The sequence below is a fragment of the Podarcis filfolensis genome (genome assembly GCF_964270895.1).
Source record: "Podarcis filfolensis genome assembly, chromosome: 8".
Classification (NCBI taxonomy): Eukaryota; Metazoa; Chordata; class Lepidosauria; order Squamata; family Lacertidae; genus Podarcis; species Podarcis filfolensis.
This window is the reverse complement of record NC_139611.1, coordinates 61,221,138-61,244,429: the sequence shown is the minus strand read 5'-3', so window position 1 is coordinate 61,244,429 and position 23,292 is coordinate 61,221,138. Positions and strand designations below refer to the sequence as shown.

At 42.2% G+C, this 23,292-nt stretch overlaps 1 protein-coding gene across 2 annotated transcripts in view; it reads right to left on the bottom strand.

Moving 5' to 3' along the window:
* Positions 1-23,292, bottom strand: part of COL8A2 (collagen type VIII alpha 2 chain) — a 142,453-nt gene extending 119,161 nt beyond the window's left edge. For both annotated transcript variants that reach the window (XM_083625531.1, XM_083625530.1), the window contains exon 1: positions 22,513-23,292. The gene's annotated coding sequence lies outside the window, so the exon portion shown is untranslated. The remainder of the gene's footprint in view (positions 1-22,512) is intronic.

Below are 23,292 nucleotides of genomic sequence, written 5' to 3'. Positions count from 1 at the left end.
TGAAAAACACCAGGAAATACTACTTCACAAAACACAATTGATTTCCGAAATTAATTGCCACAAGGTGTTGTGATGGCCACTAGTTGAGAGTAACATTAAAAGAGGAGTAAACAACTTCATGGCAACTATGAATTGCTTCCAGGATCATGCCTCTGAATACCAACTGCAGAAGAATATGAGAAGGGGACAATTGCCCTCATGTTCTGCTTGCAGTCTTCCCATAGGCATCTGGTTAGCCACTGTGAGAACAGAATGCTGGACTTAGATAGGCCTTTGATTCTGATCCAGCAGGACTTTTCTCAGGTAATACAAGTGGGACTGCAACAAAATGTTGAAATGTGTTCTCACCTCCTAATATGGCTGCTCCTGTTTGCATCTCTAGCCAGCTAGCTAGAGAAACAAACCACAAGCCCAGGTTTGAACATCACAACATGTGAGACTCTGGTTTGTTCCCACAAGGTTGTCTGGAAGGGTATACATCCTTGGACTGGAAAAAAAGTTGTCTACTCATCAGTCCGAGGATGTATCTCCTATCTCATTCCAGACAACCTTGTGGGGCCACATCCAATGGTGGGAGAAGCCAGAGGTAAAACGGGGAAGTTTTATCTTTATACAGTTGGCTACTTTTCTATACACACATCCCAATCTATACTCTATCCAGGCAAGCAAGATGCAATATGAGACTTTCCAGGCAGGCAAAAACACTCAATGAAACTGGGAAGCACAGCCAATATTGGAGTGGTCTGGGCTGAGTGGTTGTAGTTGGGGAGGAGGCATGGTGTGGGAAGAATCTGAGGGCCAGATAGAAAGACTTGGAAATATTTGGCCACTGAGCCTGAGATTCCCCACCCCTGCTTTATTGTGACATGAGAACCGGGTCAGTATCTAATTTGTAAATACTCAAATAAATGTGGCTGAAATCCCCCCATCTGCTGTCATAACTGGTTGAAGGACCTCCTTTGTCTATTTAATATATAATTCTTATATAAAAATTATACAGTGAGAAACACAGTGATTGAAATAACTGACCTTTATCTGATCTAAGATCAGAGAACTTAGACTATATGAGATTGAAAGAACACATAGTTTGTCTAAATGTATCCTAGGAGCTCCATAACCCATTTTTATCTTGTTTTTATCCAGTTTGGGGGTAACCTTATTCAATGTTCTTTGCATCTTACACTGTTATTGCATTTTTATTGTAAACCACTTAGATATCTTTAAGTGTTAGAAAATGAAGATAGCTAACCAAGCATTGACCTTTTTGTGTGAAAGGACTGTGACCTCAGTACAGTTCTCATGTTGAAAACCAATATAGTACCTAGGCTCAGAATGTGCTCAAGAGCACCCTGTTCTTTCATTTTAACTGTATGTCCTCTGCACCTGGTTATCTTTGATAGATCTTGATCCAACAAGCCTGCTCACCCCTGTTCTAGAACAGGAACGGCCAATTTGTACTGAGGGACGGAGGATTATATTTTCCAGCATCTTTTGCCATGCTGCTCAACCTCTTCATGGGTGGGCTGGGTGCATAATAAAGTTGGCACCCCCTAACAAAAAGGCTTATCTGTTATGGAGCACAAGTACTCACATGTGCTTATACAGCATTCATTACATGTGCATCCCCAAAATGAGATGTTAACAGCATCTCTCTCACACAGAGACATGCATCTCTTTTAAAAACAATGCTATTTTCCTTCAGAGTTAAACTGATTTTTACCGCACCTTAACCTCATTGGGTTGCTACAAGGTTAAAATACCAGTCAAAGTTCCTTAGAGGAAGGGTGGAATAAAAATTCCATGAGCCACTAACTGGCTATCCCTGCCCTAGAGAATCTAAGCTCCAGTTGTTGGGTTTTTTGTTTTGCAAAAGGAGTGAGAAACTTGCCTGAACAGCTTTGCACTTCAGGAGAATGATGCATGGAACTATAATGAACTATAATGAAAGAGTGTGGTTTCCTAAGGGACTGAGTTGAAAGCAGTGCCAGTGGATAATTTCCATGCAAGGACCTTATCTCTTTTTCAGCACTATTAATGAACATTGAATCATTTTTTTGGGCTACCAGGGCAGGACTTTGGGGCAAAAATCCTGGACTCCACTCAGCAAAATGAGCAGGAGGGCCCAAAAATTCAGCAGGGTTGGCTTATGTGTCCCAATGACTTTTTCTCCTTTGTGCAATAAACCTGGATGGCTCAAATCATCATCATCATCATCATTATCATCATCATCAGCAGCAGCTATATATCTTGTCCTCACTTAATAAAGGAAGAGAGGTTAGCCATGCACACTGAACAGCTAGCTACTCTTGGTAGTCTTTACCACATTTTGCTTTTTTCAAACAGAACTGCACTAGTTCTCCAACTTTGGGCTTACTCAATATACTCCACAAAGAAATAAACTTTAAAACAAAATGCATGAGTGGGGGAGGGAAGTTGTATGACTCCCACTAACGATAATAGTCAACAGTGGTCCATGATGCTTGCATAACCACAGTTTACATGGCAATTACAACAGCAATGGATGTACTTGTGAGGAAAGTATTTAATTCTGCCCCCTGCTCTACCCCTGCCTCCACAAAATATACCATTTACTAGAAAGGAAAACATATCTACAGTGGAAACTTAATCTAGCAGGAAGATAAGTGGGTCTCATTGAGACAACAAACAATAAACAAAAGAGCATTTTTTTGCAATTAATATAATGAATCGTGTAGCAATTAATATAATGAATCAAGCCAAAGTTACACAGTACAGCAAAAGTATGACTTCAGCTGAAAAAGGCGGCCATACATCTCTTGTCTCTCACCTAGAACATGATAAAGTAAGTTAGGGTTGCCATATGTCTGGAATGTCCAGGCGGAAATGTCCAGGAAAATCCGGATGTATGGTAACAAATGTCAGCAGTGTCGGTTTTGAAGATTTTCCTCTGGGGTGGAGGGTGCAAAACTAAAAAACCCTAAAAACTAACAAATAAACAGCTCAACAACCTTTCTGTCCAGATTTTCACTTTTTGAAGTATGGCAACCCTAAATAAGTGCATCATAAACATAAAATAAAATGCATTATTGTACTCCTGGTTTCCCTGCCCCTACTCCATTTCAGTGATTGAAGTGGAAGACAGAAACTCTTTGTATGATGACAATCTCATATGTCCTCTTTAACTACATGTTAGTGGGGGACAGATCAGGAAACAAAAACATGGAGCCACTCTTTTCAGCAGCGTCTCTGTTACCATGTATTTCTACTCATAAATAACTTGAGATAATACCTCTCCAAATAAACATTATTCAAATAATGTTTGGTCGTAGTTTGATTAGACTATTGTGGTTTGTTTGAATATGCAATCTCAGTCCATGGCTTATTTTTTGCCAACAAATCACAATGTAAACTCATGGTTTGTTGTTGGTTTACAAACCACGGCTTGTTTTAAGTACAGTTTGTGTCATTTCTGAATCCGGCAGCCTAACTTAACCATGATTTGCTTGACAACTCCATCCCACACACTCAGCAAGCTACAGAAGCATACACAATGCAAGAGTAGCTGGAAAACAAACCAAGCTTTTGGAGAAACCTTTTGAAGAAGCAAGCAATGGTTTGTTTTCTTATTTCTGAGACAATTCATGATTTGTTTGAACAAACCATAATGAAAATGAATTGTGGCTTAGCAGACTGTGTGAACATAGTCAGTGTATATGTTGCTCTTCAGACAACAGACTTTCAGTGATACTAAACCTGAGAGCCAATTAAGTCTAGACCACAATGAGCTAAATGGAACAGTGGTTCAAGTCAGCACAATTCAGCTACTTCTGTTCAGAAAGGGGTTCTGCTCAGGAAGATCTCAGTAATCTGGCAGGGCTGGAGCTGACTGTCTGAAGTGACTGCCTCAGGTGGCAGATGGACAGGGAGTGGACAGAGCTTTGTGTGCCATGTGGCTCCCCTAAGCTTCCAAATTAGGTTGTTGTCCTCATGCATGCTGTCCCATTGCCAGCCTGGCCTGCATTTGCACATGGAATGGAGGAAAGCACCAACATATTATTCACTTCAAGGAGCAAAATGCATTGGGCTGGCTCTGTGGGCAGCAGACCACTTTATAATCTTCCTGGTTCTGTCTGGGCGAATCTGATGAGGGGTTAGACCTTGTATCAGCTAACTTTATTCAACTGCCAGATGAACAAAACCACTTCCCACCCTCACCCCTTCCTTTCTCTCCTCCAACGCTGATATTCCATATATTGAAGTTAATACGCTGTCTACCCAGCCACATTCTTGGTACATTCCTGCTGTAAGCACTGTGGATTTGCTGCACTTTATGAAAAAATGAAAAGAATGTTTTAAATGAAATTAATTCTTAGGAACCCAACTTTTCATTTAAACATCAGATCAGTCAGGGAAAGGCTTTTCTATTCTACCGCAGAAACGGGGGGTTATGGAAAAGGACAACCTCAGTACATTATAAATATTAAACTCTTCATATGGTTCCATTTCTAACCAGGGAAGGTATCTTATGTGGAATGAGAGAATTTCAGAGGCTGAGCTCATTCACAAGGTTTATTTTGGGGGGGAACGACTCCTTTTTCAGTTTTATCATCGTTTTCTGCACAGCCTGAATGCATACATAACAACCGAGGTGTACAGACTGACCACTATGAGGAAACGTAGCTGGTGTGTTATGAGTTGTGTGGATTTTCTCATCTCATCCGGTTCCTCATACCCATTTATGTGACAACTGTAGCTTTTTTCTTGTCTTGAGAACTCTTGAATATTTCTCTCAAGCAAGGCCATCCAAATTCAGTCTTGGTATAGAACTGTAGTGTTGGAAAGAACCCCAAGAATCATCTAGTCCAACCCCCTGCAATGCAGGAATCTCAACTAAAGCATCCATGGCAGATGGCCATCCAACCTCTGCTTAAAAACCTCCAAGGAAGGAGAGCCCACCACCTTCCAAGGGAGTCTATTCCACTGTTGAACAGCTCTTACCATCAGAAAGTTCTTCCTGATCTTTAGCTGGAATCTTCTTTCTTGTAATTTGAAGCCATTGGTTCAGGTCCTGCACTCCAGCAGGAGAAAACAAGCTCGCTCCATCTTCCATGTGGCAATTCTTTAGATATCTGAAGATGGCTATCATATATCATCTCAGTCTTCTCTAATCCAGGCTAAACATACTCAACTCCCTCAACTGTTCCTCTTAAAGCTTAGTTTTCAGACCCTTGAACAACTTGCTCACCCTCCTCCTCACACATTCTAGTTTGTCAATATCCTTCTTAAATTGTGGTGCCCAGAACTCAACACAGTATTTCAGGTGTGGTCTGAACAAGGCAGAACATAACTTCCCTTGATCAGGTCACTATATCCTTTTCATATGTACTGCTGGAAGCCAGATGTCTCCCATCTTATATTTGTGCAGCTGGTTCTTACTGCCTAATGCAGAACCTTGCATTTGTCCCGAATAAAATTCAGTTTGTTAGTTTGGGCTCAATTCTCCAGTCTGTAAAGGTCAAACCAAATCTTGATTCTGTCTTGATACCACGCTGTTTGGTGTCATCTGCAAACTTGATGAGCATCCATTCAGATCCAAGACAGAACCCTGTGACCCACTTTCAAGGCAGATTACATTAAAACAATTAAATACAAAGAACAGTAGCTAAATATCCCACAAAATCCCTTTAAAATAAAATAGACAACAAACCAGCAGAAAATAAATCATCTATCAAATGCTTGAAGTAAAAAAATATTTTAAATTGCTGCTTAAAAGACAACCACATAAATGTCACTGCTGGTGGTATTCGTATTTCACAATGTGGTGACACCACAAAAGACCCTGTCCCCAGTCACCACTCATGTAACCTCTGAACCAGCATGGTGTGGTGGTTAAGAGCAGTGGACTCGTAATCTGGTGAACCGGGTTTGCTTCCCAGCTCCTCCACATGCAGCTGCTGGGTGACCTTGGGCTAGTCACACTTCTCTGAAGTCTCTCAGCCTCACTCACCTCACAGAGTGTTTGTTGTGGGGGAGGAAGGGAAAGGAGATTGTTAGCCACTTTGAGACTCCTTAACGGGAGTGAAAGGCGGGATATCAATTCCAAACTCCTCCTCCTTCTCCTCTTCTTCTTCTTCTTCTCAGATGATGATCTCAAAGATAGGGCAAGTTCATGTGAGAAGAAAACTCCTTCAGTTGTGCTGGTCCCAAGCTGTGTAGGTCAAAACCAACACTTTGAAAACCAACACTGTCACTACTAGATTAAAATAACTAATATAGTTCATGCACTTAACATGTTGAGGACAACTCAGCAAAATATGGAATTCTCCCTGTGGTTTCATGAAGACATTCAAGAGTATAGAGCATAAAATACAGTACCACTTAACAAAAGTCCTCAATAACTACCTTCTAAAACTGATTAATGAGTAAGTAATAGAACTGCAAGAAAGTGGCACCACAGAGTCACACTCCCACAATACTTCCTGGACAGAGTGGACTAATGGCTTAACACATGCAAAGGTGACATGGACCAGAACTAGACTGAATCACCCATTCCTAGCTCTATTCTGCAGAAAGAGGGTGTTACTAATGACTGTATCCAACCCCTCAGCCATTTCTGTATGCAACCAATCCTACTTTTAATTTAAAGAACCTTTCAATAATATGGATTCCACTTAATTCTGTAGTGCAAATCCCTTGGAAAAGGTTTTTATAACAAACAATGAGCCATGCCCAGACTTCCTGTAGAGTAGGGAAAAGAAACAAGGCAACTGTCTCTCATTTTTTGGGGGGGGGGGCAAGCAACCTATCAGTCTTTATTATTTAGCTACAGGCCATTGCAGCTTAATTGAACTGAACAATACTCAGCAAAACATTCTGTAAATTAACCACAAACTTCAAAAATATTAATATGGTCAAATGAGATCTACATTTTTTAAAAGCACTTTACAAAACACCATTAAATGCAAGTTATATAAAATTGAAATTTATTACTGTAAAGTGTTAACAACAAACTGCAATGGTTTTAGCATTGGGAGAAAATTAAGCTAACTTATGAATTGGTATTAAGTCAAATCTTTCTTCTTAAAAAACAACAACACCAGTTTGTTATCAAAAAGCTACAAGTATAACAAAATCAGCTACCACTGCTTTGAAAAATATTCACCCTGATTTTAGTTGCCGTTACCAAAGATGCAACTGCCAATCTAATTCTTCTGCAATACCTTTCAGCATGGTACTTTTTTTTTTTTTACAGTAGTCAAAATTTAAAACTCCCAGCTTGTTAAGAATATAATAGAGGATTTCCGAGCTTCCTCATAACATGGTCAACAGAGTGAAAAAGAAGAATAAAACGAAGAAGAACCTCCTGTTTTGTCCCTGCCAAAAATGTACTTGAGAAATCCAGGGCTCCTAATGAAGAAAACACCTTAGGATAACTTTTTTGCGGTCATGTACCAAAATTTCAAAGAATGGATGTGAGAGAACAAACAAATCATTTTCCTTAATATTTGTGCTTTATAAATATTTTAGCCATGAAGAGACAAGGGGTATCCTTATGGCTGTCAAATCAAGATGAATTTCAGTATCCCAGCCTAGAATGGTGACATAAGTGCCTCATTACATTACAGCTGAATTTATATCAGGCAAAGTCCATTTAAAGAAATGGCACCTCATTTTTGCAAATCATGAGTTCAATGTGTTTTCCTTTCAGCTATTGTTTGAACAGGCATCTATAAAGGTAGCCTGGAATGACCCACGTTTGGAATTGGTAATTCAGACTCCAATCTTCTGCATACTTAATTGGTAGTAATTCCCAATAACTTACTGAGTAGATGTGCATGCAATGTAAATGCCCTACAACTGGTGTGTGTGTTTGTGTGTGTGTGTGTGTGCACATTGTCATAAACTTAAAAACATTAACAAAGACTCCCCACGTCCTGTTGTTTTGCTGTGGTTGTCAGCAGAGTGGAGGTTTCTGCTTCTGCTTTAATAACCAGAGGTCCATATTATGCATTTACATATATAAATTTATTTACATATTACAGTAATCTGTGAACCATCACTCACTGCATGAGCTGACTGTGCCTGCTTCACAGCTTCACACTCATGCTGGAGAAAAACAAGCCACAATCCCTGGCGAACCATGGATCATGGTTTGTTTCATTCAAACAAACAAACCACAGTTGATAAGCCAAGAACAAATGTTGGTTTATCATCGTGCTTTGTTTGGAGTGCAACAAATTACAATCCTTGGTTCAGACATAATGCTAAGCCAGGGATCATAGTTTGTTTCTCCCAAGCACAAATTGGGAGCAGTAAAGTTTTGTACATTTTGCATAGCAAACCATGATTTATGGCCTAGAGTGACATGTGCCTGTAGCCACTGTGCCCAAACTAAGGGTAACTTCAACTATGAGTATATCAAACAAGCCAGGGTCAAACCATAGTTTATATTCCTGGCTATACTGTGCCCATAAAAGGAATCCTGGTAACTGCACCCTAAACTAACTATAGTTAGTTAGGATTCTCTGGGAGGGGAAATGTGCTTTACTAAAAGTGGAAGGAGAAGCTTTCAGTCTTCTTCTCACAGTCACACAAGTGTAAAAGAGGGAGGGGTGAAGGAGAATGCAAGCCTGAGGTTCATTCATGTAAAGAATGCTCAACCATAGTTTAGTGTAGGTCCAGTGAAATTCTCATGCAGGGTAGCAGAAACTGATTTTGATTCCTTTGCGCCATAGTGCTTATACAGCAGCAATTAAACCCCTTGCAACAAGCAATGATATATCTTCTTTCCCCCATTACATCACCCAGAGACTCTTTAATCAAGTAAATGGCAGCTCATTACAAAGAAGTGAAGTGCATTAAAGTACAGTGTGCAGTAAGTGTCTGTCAGCAGGTGGTGCTATTACTATACTTAACTTTCCTATAAAGAATGCTATGCTTAAAAGAAAGGAAATCCTAATTCAAAGCCTTGCCAACAGGGACTGTTACCCAATGCTCTGTGATAAAGGGCCAAACTAGATGGTATCTGCAGGGCTGATTCACTGCTAAATTCCCTAGTGGGTGGGGCAAGGCAGTTAAAAGGAACATGGCTGTGAGGGGGCAGCTGAACCATTACATGCCCACACTCCTCTCCCAAAACTTAAGTGATTTCATATTTTTCCTCTGGCAGAGGTTACTCTCCTTCATGGAGGGAGTGAAAGATTTCCACCAACTTCCTGTTACCCCCACGCTGTACTTTGTATCACACACCCTAACAACTTTATGGAGAATGAACACAATGCATTTTTGTTTGTACTGTTGTTTTATCTAGATGTGCAAAAATTCAGCTTTGCCTATACACCATATACACCACCAACTGTAGCTTGCTACCTGCTCTGTTCATGAAATATGCACTGATGCCGTGCAACCAGAAAGCTGAACTACTCACGGTTTGCAGAAGCTCATCACTGTCTATCCTAAAGGGTTTATAAGTAGGACCTGCAAGAAAATGTTGCTTTGTGGTGGCATGCTCCAGTTCAGGGTTCCGGCAGCAGTGCCATTCCACTACCTGCCCTCTTCCTCCTTGGTTTCCATTCTTAGTCTCCAACAGCAACAATTCCACACGCACTGAGCATGCACAGTCTTCATTGGGCTGTTTTGGAGCTTCTTCCCTCCCTCTGCAAACCCTGGAGTTCCCTAAGCCTGCTGACACCTCCCACTTGTGCATGGATGGTGCCTTTTTTGCTACATAAGGATGGACACTCAGAGAATGAGCTTCCTATTTGTATATATGATCTTGCTCTCAGCCATTCACTGAAACTCTCACCTTGTAGTCTATTTGTCAGGTAGGGGTGACTTCGTTAAAAGAAATGGTGCCAATCCTGAGAGACAACAAGAGAAGGATTGTTGCTCAGTGGTCGTGCACACAATTTGCAAGCAGGTAAGTCGTGAGTGGGACATGGGTGGCGCTGTGGGTAAAAGCCTCAGCGCCTAGGACTTGCCGATCGAAAGGTCGGCGGTTCGAATCCCTGCGGCGGGGTGCGCTCCCGTCGCTCGGTCCCAGCGCCTGCCAACCTAGCAGTTCGAAAGCACCCCCGGGTGCAAGTAGATAAATAGGGATCGCTTACTAGCGGGAAGGTAAACGGCGTTCCGTGTGCTGCGCTGGCTCGCCAGATGCAGCTTGTCACGCTGTCCACGTGACCCGGAAGTGTCTGCGGACAGCGCTGGCTCCCGGCCTCTAGAGTGAGATGAGCGCACAACCCTAGAATCTGTCAAGACTGGCCCGTACGGGCAGGGGTACCTTTACCTTTACCTTAAGTCGTGAGTGTAACACCACCTTCCTGACATTTCCAGAAAATACTGGGAAAAACTTCTGTCTGATGAAAGCTGCTCCCTCCTGTGTTTCTAGTTGACATTGAGCTAGATGGACGAATGATCTGACTTAGTAAAAGGCAGCATCTTATGTTCCTCACCCTTCTAAATGGAAGTTTATGGGACACCCAAGGCCTATAAACATCTAGCAGTTGTCAAACAAATGATTTAGCGACTTATCAAATATTCTGGAATTTTAAAAACATGCAATGGGTTCCAAATACGCAGGGAAAAGAAGCGAGGCTTAAAAAGCAAATGTCTAATCAACCTTCCAAGATAAATACAATAAACAGGCATTTTGCAATCCTGAAAACAAATGACACTTTTTATCTCCTGTGTAAAACTCTCAAAATTCTTGGCCTCTTATTATCACATACAGTGGAACCTCGTGTTACGTACATCCTCCATGTGAATGCTGCGAGTTCCGAGCTCCGCTAACCCGGAGATGCCCCTTGTTGCAAACTTTGCCCTGGGATGCAAGCGGAAGTTGCGCACCAGCAGCAGCGGGAGGTGCCATTAGCGAAAGCACACCTCATGTTACGAGCGGTTTTGGCTAAAGAATGGACCTCCAGAATGAATTAAGTGCATAACCGGAGGTACCACTGATACAGGGAGTGGGACATAGCCCAGCAGTAGAGAACACACTTTGAATCATCCAGAGGTCTGATCTGTGGTCACACCAGCAAGATGTCCTGAGACCATTTTATCTAAGACTACTGCCAGTTTCCTTTGTATGTTCATTGTCTAAACCAGGAATGGAGAACCTGCAGCTTTTCACATGTTGGACTATGCAGCTCCTATTCTCTCTTATACCACTAGGCCATGCTGGCTGGAGCTGATGGGATCTGGACCCCAACAACATCTGGAGGGCCACAGGTTCCCTATTCCCGATCTAAACAAAGCACAGCAAGAATAGAGCTTTCGTAATAAGAAGCAGCACAAGAATTTGGAAGATAACGGTGCCATCTGGTGGCACATGCAATTGAATCTGATCTATCTTTTGTACATTTTAAAATAGGATGTACCTTCCACAGACAAGTTATGGTTTCACTCTGACATTGCCATGAGCTTAAAATAATTAATGCCACAATACAGATTGGCAACTAGAAGCCACCAAACAGAGTTGGTCCCTAGGTACCACCAGCTGGCACCTGCATTCGTCAACTCAATGGCAAAAACTTTGTGTGACAGGAGTGGTGGCTGCATCAATAGGACTTGTGGGCAGCAAACTATCTCTCTCTCTCTCTCTCTCTCTGTCTGTGTGTGTGTGTGTGTGTGTGTGTGTGTGAGTGAGAGAGAGAGAGAGCACCGTGGGTCTTGCACTCTGCGATCAGCCACTGTGATCAGTCATAGAAATTCTCCAACATTTCAGCTCCTGTAACAGTCTATTTCAGCTTTCCCCAGCTTAGTGCTCTCCAGCATTTTACAACCTTCAACAGTCCCAGACAATATGGACCAATATGGTCAGGAATTGCAGGCATTGTAGGCCAAAATGGAAGGGGAAGGGCCATAGTTCAGTGATGAAGCAACTATCTTGCATGCAAAAGATCCCAGGTTTCATCTCCAGCATCTCCCTGTAGGGCTGAAAAAAACCTGTGCCTAAAACACTACCAATCAGTGTGTAGATAATACTGAGCTTAATGAACCAGTGGCCTGACTCAGTGTAAAGCAGCTTCCGAAGTTCCTTGTACAATATATATACGCAGGTCCTGCTTACTGAACACAATGCGTTCCTTGGAAATGGTTTGTTAGGCAAGCATGTGCAAAAGGAATCATTAATTTCCATTAATTCCTATGTGAAATTTTCTAATGCGTTCCCGGCCACAGATTTCTGACTCCAAAAATAATAAAAAAATGCTTTCTAATTTGTCCAATCACTTTTCCTCCTCCCTCCATTCCTCAGCCAACCAGTAAAAAGCAAACAAGGTAGTAAAAATGCTCTCTCTTCAGATATATGAATCTGTAGTCAGCATTGCAAGGTTTGGGTACACTATTCCTCATGTCTGGATAAGTTAATTTTTGCATAGCGAACATTTGTAAAGTGGGGTGTGGGTGTGGATGTGGGTGTGTGGGTGTGAGAGAGAAGAGAGAGAGAGAGAGAGAGAGAGAGAGAGAGAGAGAACTATCGCCTTTTAAAATTGGAATTTTGCAAACAAGGATTTAAAACCCTGCAGCAAGAAGAACTACGAATACCTCACTCTCATCTTTCAGTCAAAACCAGAGCTGTAATTTATTTAGCCAGTTCCTATAAATGCCCCTTTAGCAGCTGTTTGATCTGGAGCAAAGAGCAGATGATCTCAATGCCATGAAAAGCTCCCTTACATTGGCTGATTTCTGTATCTCAACGCTCTGTAACAGGCACAGGAGCAGAGTGGGCTCTTCTGTTTTTCTCCCTTGGCAAACCTCGTCTAAAGTTACATAGATCTATACTGACAGACTTCCCAGCAAAACTTAGCCATACTATTTCCCATCACAGGTCAAGTCAAACCTTGAAGAGAATTAATCTGCAGTAACATTTTGTTGAAAATATGTTTGTTGTGCTTGATCCTGTGACAGTTTGTGCAACAATAAACATAAAGTTGCTTGAATTTCATGTGGGTATCAAAGTACTTCCACATCATTCTGAAAGTTGAAATTGGACACACACATAGTCAAAGACATCCCAATTGTTAAAAGTTTCAAAGAGGGACATTTATCTCTCTCCCTTTGGCACAACCTCCTAGTCCTCATTCCAAACCGTAGCCAAGCCTTAATACATGTAATTGAAAGATCTGCATATTCTTCCCATTTTTACCCCGTCTCAGTTTCCTTCCCCCTGTCCTGTATCATCTGCCTTTGTAAATTTATAAACTGTAAATCCCTCAGGGCAGGGCCTGTCCTCATACTTAATGCCATGTACATAGATAGCACTATATTAATAATATTGGGGGTATAAAGTACTGCAGCATTGGCAAGAAATGTAAAATGCAGCACGCATATGACCCAAGAAAACAGGGATTACTAGAAAGGGTCGAACACAGGGATAGTTTTGCACTGAAGACTTAGAATGTAAGGCATGAAGTTCATCTCGTGATAAGAAGCCAGCATTACACAAACTCAGATATACATGAAAGGGAACTGCTGGGACTATGAGAGTTCCTCTTGTTGCCTCTTCACACTCTTGAATTAGGCTTGGATATGGGGTGGGGAAAGCACGCCAAAGTGCAAGTAGATAAATAGGTACCACTCTGGTGGGAAGGTAAACGGTGTTTCTGGGCACTGCTCTGGTTTCTCCAGAAGCGGCTTAGTCATGCTGGCCACGTGATCCAGAAAAACTGTCTGCAGACAAACATTGGCTCCCTCGGCCAGTAAAGCGAGATGAGCGCCGCAACTCCAGAGTCATTCATGTCTGGACTTAACTGTCAAGGGTCCTTTACCTTTTATGGGGTGGGGAAGGACTTACAATTACCTTTTATGGGGTGGGGAAGGACTTACAATTGGACACATACAAATGCATATTCAAGTGCATCCATGCATGCAGATCACTAAGGAAATGCAGAAAATTGCTCTGAGATCTCTTGGTGAAAGGTGGGTAAGATATCTAACAATAGCAGAATACATGGAAAGTGAGAGAAGTCTTGTCACCTGCAGAAATTCCTAAGAATTCTCAAAGATTATACATAAAGGTTCTTAGATTACATCTGCAAGCTCCTTTAGTATCCTTGAGAGCAGTTCATCAGGCCCTGGAGATCTGAATTCATTTAAAGTAGCTAAGCGTTCCCTTACCACCCCTTTTCCTATCCTGGGCTGCAGCTCCCTCCTTGCATTGTTTATTGTTACCACCAGGTTGGGCACCGATTCCCTTTTGGGTGAACACAGAGGCAAAGTAGGTGCATTTTGTGACAGGGAATTTCATTAGCGCAAGCAGTTTCTGAGCTCTGGGCGCAGTACTGCGCCTAAGATTTCAGATTAAAACTGAAGTGGAAGGAAAGGAGGACTTTTTCTGCTTCCCCGCTTCCAGCTACTCTCTGAAGACTGGAGAAGAGACCCTCTTAAGAATATTAGGGAGGTGGGCAGGGGAAGGACCAGAACACGTGAAAAATGAACATAACATTTTAGATGCCTTTGTATTCTTGTTATAAAAAAGCGTGCCTGGACATTTCATTGCTGCACCCATGACCTAGGTTTAAGGTGCCATTTAGCTCCTAGCTTTCATATCTCAGTTTCTAACACTGAGGCTACGCAGGGTGGGGAGCAGCCAGGTACACTTGCCCTGGGCCTCGGAGGGCTAAGCCAGCCCGCCAGGGACCAGCTGCATTTTTGTTTGAGTTCATAGCTTTATTCTAACAAGACTCCCACAACAGGCCTCAGACAAGCTCTGCGTGGTCCTGACACCAAGCCATGATTTGCCTTAGCGCGACATGCGAACCAGGCTTGAGAAGGTGAAGTAAAGGGAAGAAGATAAAGGTACACCAGAAATTTTGGTCTTTTAAAGGCTGGCTCTAAGACACCAGATGTGGACTGCACAAAGGGCATAGTCTGGAACCTATGAGGGTCACCTAAGCATAATGCCATGCATTCCTCAGGAGGGGAGGCCAAAATGCTGATAAAAGACTATGCTAAGAGATCAGAAGCCAACAGCTGCTGAAGTTCTCTCCTCACAATTTGGAAATTTGTCAAAAGAGAGTGTGTATGCAGTTAGTGTGTGAAAGGAGAGGGACCTCACGACCAGGCTTGCTATGCTGAAGCAATGCCAAAGCATAGAGGCTAGAAAACACCTAGAGTTCACCACTGTGAATAAACTTTCAGCACATTTAGAACTTTATTACTCTAAACTCATACACATGCAGAGCCTACCACATCAGCATCCATTCACACTGAATTTCACATGAATGGAATATATGAATCACTGCAAAGAACTGCAAGACATTCAAGTACAGATAAACTGAGTTCTTCCTACTGAAATCTGGCCATGTGTAGTCCAGTTCACAACAGGGCTGGAAACTAATAATCCAAAATATTCAAGTTTTGTTTTAAAGAGATGGTGGCAGGGAGCGCAGGGATTGAGAGAGAGAGAAGAATAACAGTAGCTCTCTTTTTTTTCACTGAAAGAAAAAACAGACCAGGACATTCTGCTCAGCCAGGACCTGTGCGACACGGAACGGGGCTTCTCCTTCCGTCTGCTTTAAAATGTGACAAATTCCATACTTCAAGCATCATGCTTCTTTTCCGAAAAACTTGACAAAACTCCTCACAGCTCTCGGAATGCAAGTTTGATGGTGCTTTTTGAAAAGAAAAGCAACAGAGTTCCAACAGGCTTCCCGGGAAAATATTTTTCTCAGAAACGGAATGCAAAAAAAAATGGAGGGGGTGGTAAAAGTAAAGCCCTATACTCCAAGCTTCTCAAAAGCTGAGACCACTGAAATCTCAGACAGTTGCTAGCATAAGGGTCAGCAAGCAGTGGACGATGAATTAAATCCAGACCTTTGAGAGGTGCTGTTTAACCTTCTCCAAGTGCCAAACACAAACACAAAGAGGTGTGGAACAGCAGCATCTGGGTTAAAGCAGCAGAGCAATGGATTACCTGTACAGTAGGCTGCATCCCAGACACATAAAAGTCAGTGGTTTTTAGACACACATCTCTCCATCCAGACAAGCAAGAGGTATTATTATCAGAGTTCAAGAACACCCTCTAAGCAGGCAACAGCACTAATGGAATAGTGCAGAGGGCCAGTGCAATGTGCAGCCTGAGGAGAGTTCCAAGGGGAACACAGAGAGACCTGAATGGCCAAATTCAGCTCTCAGTTCCCCACCCCTGCAATAGGGCATCACACTGTTTGAGGAAAGGAGCCATGGCCTGCTAAGCCTTGCCCTCTCCTCGAAAATGGCCCTTCAAACCATCCCAAAAAAGCCCATGCAACAGGGAAAAAGAGTGTCATGCTCTTCTGGGAAGAGAAGGGCATAGCAGTTTTAAAGTACATATTCAGCACGCAGAACATTCCATAGTTCAAGCCCTGAAGTCTTCAGCTCAAAGGATCAAGTAGCAGGCGATGGTAAGGCCCCCTAACAAAATCCAGTCATGGCCAGGTGGCTAGAAAGATTGAGTAATGCAGCTTCATGCATGTTCTAAAGAAGCTGCTGACCAAACTGTTAGGGGGAGCATGAACTTGTCCCTGGCATCTCCCAATTCAGATTTTATGGCTACTGTCATGGTGACAATGCTAATCTTTCTTCCTTCCTTGGGAAGGAAGTGTAAAAAGGAAGGAAGAAAGCCCATATATTTTGCACAGTCTTTTCACACTGTCTTGTGAAGTTGCTCCTTTGACCTGCTTGGCCCAGCCAGAGAAGGCATGTCACTGTTTTAGTTTTACCAGAGCTCTGTTTACATGATCAAAAACAAACAGTGCTAGGTACTCTTTACTGAGGACCAAGTGCCTTATTTCCATTCCATATTCGCGCACGCTCTCTCTCTCTCTCTCACACACACACTCAGTAGTATCTTACCCATAACAAAAATCATATATGATTGGCACTCCAGAGTTCTACACCTCTCTTTGATGTGCAAAGGGGTCTCGGAATGGGGTGTCAATATTTACTCGAGCAAAGCGCTCAGAAGTAGGCGCCTATATTGATCCATACACTTTATCAGCCATGAGAATAAAACCATCAAAAGCCAGCCAAATAGTTGTCAGTTTGCTAGAGTTTGCTTCTTCTTTTTCTTCCCCCTTTCTTTTTCTACTGGCCTGTCCAGCTTTTCAATGCTTGGGTCACTTGCCAGTCCAGGCTATGAAAAGGGCCAGTGACCTGAGAGGAACTCTGCGTGCTCCCTCTTGTCTAAACTAGCAGATGTGAACTGCAGGACCAATATATTGGGAAAAGGAAAAGACTCCAAGCAGTAGGTTTGGAGGCCCCTTCCCCACAGAGGCCATCAGGCCATCTATTTGTTCATCTTTCAAACTAAACAGTATTTTTGGGTGAAGGAAAAAGGTACCAAGAAGCAAAAACTACTAAAGTAAGACTGGGTCCATGAGTGACATGCTAGTTTTTCCCATCCAGAGCCCCAGACGTCAGGAGCTGGAGCTGAGGGATGGGGTGCAGGAGGAAGATCATAGGCGTAGCCAGGGGAGCAGCTGCCCCCTAGATCAAGTAAAACAACAGAAATACTTAACTAACTGACCAATCAGATCGGTTCTGCCTCCCCTAACAAAAGTCCTGCTCCCCCTAACAAAGTCCTGCCCCCCCCAACAAAAATCCTGGCTATGCCCATGAGGAAGATGGTTCTGTTCTGCCTTTTAAGCAAGAGAAGAGCAGGACCCTAGAATTTATATCAGGCCTGGCTAATCCAAAGGTCTCATAGGGCTTGCCAATCACAGAGGCTGATGTAGCACAATTCTATTCTTTTCTATTCCTGAATCATAGAAACTGAGCACAGGCAACTATGGGTAATTCACTACATCAGATTCTAGGAGGTAAACATGGTCAGTTTAACCAGGGACGAAGGAGAAGCATGGTTCTGGGTTCAAATTCTAGTTGAGCCTTGGAATCAAGTGGACAGCCTCTATCTGTCACTAGGAAATATAACATTCACCATATAAATGAGAAAAATGAAATCACTTTATATTTTTAGTATGCAGATATATATCCTTCTCAAAATGTACTTGATACATCTTTTCGATCATTAAAAAAAAGTTGATGCTGAGTCTTTCAGTTTTACTTTTGTAAAGTAGGGCCTTTTCAAGTAAAGATAATGTATTCTTTTTCTTGCTGCCCTCCAGAAACAGAAACAGAAGGCAGTTAATATTCCAGCCCACAAACTGACAGGAGTTTCTTGCAGTAACATTCCATGTGGCACTGTTCTCAACATGGTTTTGCTATTGATGCTTCAGGAGTGCCAAAAACAGGGGGCTATCTGCCATGTAATGTAGCAAAAGGTCGTAACAGAGAAATATTTACTAGATTCCAAACTTTCCTAGTGTTGAGATTGCAAGTCGCAAACTGGAAAGGCAAGGTAAATCCAACAATAAAAAAGAAAAGACACAGAGTTATAATTCTGGAGAACATTCTTTGAGAGGTCAGTAAGTCTACACAAGGCCCCTTGAGAGATGAGGAGGAACTGTTCCTCATTGGAAGAGAACGTATGTTGCATCCAAAAGGTTCCAGGTTCAATCTCTGGTATCTCCAGATAGGTCTGGAAAAAGACTCCTGTCTCAAAATGTGGAGAGCTGATGCCAATCAGGTATAGATAAGACTGAGCTACATGGATCAACATTCTGAATAGTATAAAGCAGCTTCTTATATTCCTCTGACACATCTAGCAACCTGGGCAGGAGAGCCATCATATTCCCTTCTAACCTCCTCAGCTTGTAGCCAGAATACATCTCTGTAACTCCTTTTTCCCAGTGTCTGGAAAAAGTCCAGCAATATGTCACAATAAGAAGCAGGACACCTCTGTGCACATACAGACATGTACAATACCCCTGCCATTAGAAGTCAAGCATGTCACTTACGGTAACTAGAAATGAAATAAAATTCATCACAAACTGACCACTTTCTTCTTCTTTTTACAAAAATCCAAAATGTAAATACTGAAATTGTTTTGTGGCATGCTGAAATCTTGATGACAAATGATACGGCAACAAAAATGCCACCTTACTAAATGCTTTAAAGTCTGACAGTTCTATAGGCACTTTCTTGTCAATAAGTTCTACTGAACCCAATGGATGATATTCAACTAAGTTTTACTCCAGATTAGACCCACTACGATTAATAAACATGACTTTAAAGTCATTGACTTTAATGGGTCTACTCTGAATAAAGCTTAGTTGAATACCACCCAATGTGACTTACTTCTGAGAAGACACACATGGTGTTCCACTTTCAGGCCCATATTTCTAAAACTGCCTAACCAGTAATGTTCCTACCTGGGAATTCTGTAAAAACATAAGAAATGGGTATTGCTTCAGGACAGTGATTTAGAATTCAGTAAATATTCCTGAATTAGAAGTGTTTTACATGCTTGCATTCTTTGCCAATGCTGCCAAATTTCGCAGGGAGGTGGAGTTCCATGGTTTCATGCTTTCAAAAGGCAAGAAAAAGGAGCCAGGTGTCAGGATCTGGTCTACACAATACAAGCACAGCCTCCCAAGCCTCTTGCAGCTCTCGTTACTCCCAGCCCCGCATTGTGATACATGAATCACCCCATGACAGGAGGACTGGATTTCTGACTATAGTTCATTTATTTATCTTACACACACACACATACACTCTTCCTATTTCTCCCTCTCTAAGTTCTGATAACTTCCTCTGGTAGAAAGCTCAGGAAATTACACTCCAGAACTGTATTTATAGCGTAAACAGAACAAAAAAATGAATTTTAAAAAACACTCAGTGGAAATGTCTACTTCAGCCCAGTTCATCAGCCAGCAGGGACATACCTCTCAGCTTTTAAAAGTTGTCTTGCTGATGGAGCTAGTGCTTTTTCACAGAGTGCATAGTTTATCTGTGGAATTCAGTGCCACAAGATTTTGCCACTAACAAGGATGGCTTTAAACGGGGATTAGACAAATTCAGCAGGTTAGCCACTGTGGGAAACAAGATGCTGTGTTAGACGGGGCTTTAGTCTGACCCAGAGAGGCTCTTCTTATGTCAATTAACTGCCTTTGACTTTCTCAGAATAAAGGGTATGTTCATACTAGTGGTTGAAATGCAGTGAGGTCATCCCCTCTGTTTGCGATTCAAGCCATATTTGCATGGAGCTGTTCACATCAGAGAGGGGGCAGAGATGTCTTCACCCAACGCACACAACCTTTTTAGTTTCCACGCCCCTGTAACCCACCCCCACCCCATAACTCCTTATTCTTTAAGCTGTCATCTGCGTTGCTCATCTGCCCCTGCACAACGACTGTCATGGTACGTTCACGTTACTGCTTACTCCACATTCAGTTTCCTAATCAGATTGAAGCTTGTTTCAATAAAACACACACCAAAAAGCAGTATTTGTCAAGAAACTACAGGATGAATATGGATTGTGGCGAATGCGCAGCTTCAACAGTTAGTAGTGGAAGCACACTGGATGCAGAGTAAGCACTAATGTGAAGATACCCAAAGACAGTTCAGCTCTGGCAAACTTCCCTGGAAGAAGCAGCCCACAATATGGAGAGGGAAGAGGAGAGTAGCCAATCCCAGTGAAGTGCCTGAGAAGCTAACAACAGGAATCTGCATTTTGAGGAATGGGAAAGAATTCATCTCTCCTCAAATTGCACTATTTCACACTTTCCTTGTACAGAGAAATAGACAAAAAAGTATGTGATGTGAATTTGGGCAACAAAAGGCCTAGTAGCAAGATTGGCTCTGTCTGTGGATGATATTCCCCCATCTATGAATGAATTGCCAGCTTCCTGACTCTGCACATTTTGTTCTGCTGTAGATTGAAAGGGAACAATCCAAACCCCTTTCTTCAAACCAGGATTGTATTAAATACAGCTGAATTTGAATCAGTGCCAAGTCTCAAATACATGATGTATTTATAAAGGAAAATAATTTATGTGCAAAGAAAGAATTGAATTCTCTCATTAGGGAGTAACTACAAGCAACAATATTCAGGTTGACTTGATCCCCTGGCATTTAACTATTTTAGAAATTTAAGTAATGCTATGAAATTGCATCTATTCCAAGCAGCAAATCATATGCAAATGGAAAAGGTAAGATGTTAAATTCACCACCAAATCAAGATGAACCAAGTGTGCCACTGCAGATGACTCCTGAGCCTTTCAACATTCATTGTACAACACCACCACACAGGGCAGGAACCCAGATTGGCAAATTATGTCATATTTTTAAGGAACAATCCTTATTCCACAAAAACCACAGCTCCATAGCACACTGACATGTCCATAAATCTACAACCCATTTTCCATATACTCAACAAAAATACATTAATCTAACCTTCCCGGTTACATTAAAAGGAGCTTTCTCTTGTCCCATGTAAGTTTACTCTACCCAGCTCCTCACAGACTCACTAGATAAAAATCCAGAGTAGAAGAAGCCAAAAAGACCAAAGACCATCCCCTCTTGAATGCCTTTATAAAACCAATAGCCCACATAGCTCTGAAGAGTTCACACACCCTTACTCCATACAGCCCCATATAATTGACACCATACAACCCGATTCAAACAAGTTACACTTGTCGTGTAGGAAGGCTGGCAGAAGAAACTGGGATTCCAGCTTTGTTTGTTGTGTTAGCATCCAAATGCTAGAAACTTCAGCCAGCAATGCAGACTTCAGGGTATAATCCTTCAGTGGGAAGTTCTCCTGCATAAGCCCCAGGGAAATTTATTCATTTGCATACATGGTGCTTACAGGGGAGACTGTCTCACTGGATTGTGGCCCTTTTTGGTCAGAGCCACTAGTTGACAGATCCAGTGTTATGGGTTGTTGTTGCTTTTAAACAAGTACTAAAAAAAAAATCTCTGGAATTTGCTGGCCTTATGATTTATTAAACATTTGCTTACAGCAAAGCTGCTTGTCATGAACAAACTCCCTCTAATCTGCTTATTATTCATTATTAGCATTAAATTATCGACATTGCCTAGGACTGGAAGAGTTCAATTAAGCAAAGCACTTCCTGACTTGATTTGCCTATCAGACTATAAAAAGTGTAACCAGCTCCAATTTTCTCTTCTTAATTTTTAAATCAACAGCAAAACACAAGAACAAAAATTGTTGGGATGCAGGTAAAATTATCAACCGGCCAACTTCTCTCTATCAGAACTCAACATTCATATTGAATTTTGAGACTCCCCTTGGACATTCAGCTTCTACACACACACCATACGAACACCCCACACCCTTAGTTAAAATAGATAAATATGCCCCAGATATTTAAAGCTGGCTCAGCGGAACAGCAAAAAGGGGAAAAAAGAGAGGAAAAAGTCAGCAACAAACACAACGAATTTTAGTGGGAAAGAAGGGGAAATGAGTGTGAGATAAAGAGTTTTAAAATACCTTCTGGATTTATTTATGTATTAAAATTAGACCATATTTTAGAGGGGGGAGAGGAGAGATGGAGAAAATATAAAGTTGCCTGTGCATAAAGCAGAGTGGAGCAACCAGGCAAAATCACTGGTCCCTGAAGGAAATAAATATATACAGATAACTCACGCGAAATTCAATATGTGACAGAGAGAAAAGAGGAGGCACCTTACCTTGGGGTGGGGGGAGTGGAGAGAAGATGTGGGGGGAGGCTCTCTCAGACTGGCAAGTGGGGGGCAGGAGAGGCCGGCAGGCACTTGCGAAGTCGCTCTCGAGGGCAGAGTCTGCTACTCCATGGGAACTGCAGCTGCTGCCCCGCTCCTGAGGGCTTCAAGAGGCACCTTAGAGCAAAGGGAGGGAGGAAGGAGGTGAAGAAGAATGAGCGAGGAGGACCGGGCACAGCCAGCCAGCCAGGGCTGCGAATGAGCGCGCGGAGGGAGCTAGCAGCTTTTCACAAGCTCCTTCTTTTTTTCTTTTTTTGGACTGGCGAATTCAGCTCAGGAGGGCTGGGTTGGCTGGTTGAATTTTTTTTTTTTTTAAGTATCTCTCTCTCTCTCTCTCCCCCTCCTTTTCTCTTGAGTGGCTTCCAGCTTCTGAATTGTTTTTCCTTTACACAGACGCAGGAGGCGGGAGTGTGTTATTTAAGCCACAACAAAAAAAATAAAGTTATCGTCATAATAAGCTTCTCCCCCCCTTTTTTTTTCTTTTTTAAAGCTGAGGAAATAAGCTCTCTTTTCTCCCCACGCTCCAAATGCACACATGCACACACCTTCTCCTTCAAAGCTGTATGATGTTTATTCCAACACGGGCTGCTTCCTTTAGCTGACCAAATGACGTTCTTTAATTTTGTCACCCAAGTGACCAATAAACCTAAAAATCATGCCCCCACCCCAAAAAGGAGGCAAACCTTGATGGAGAAAGGGGTTTTTTTGAAGTTGCCTGCCTGCCCTTCT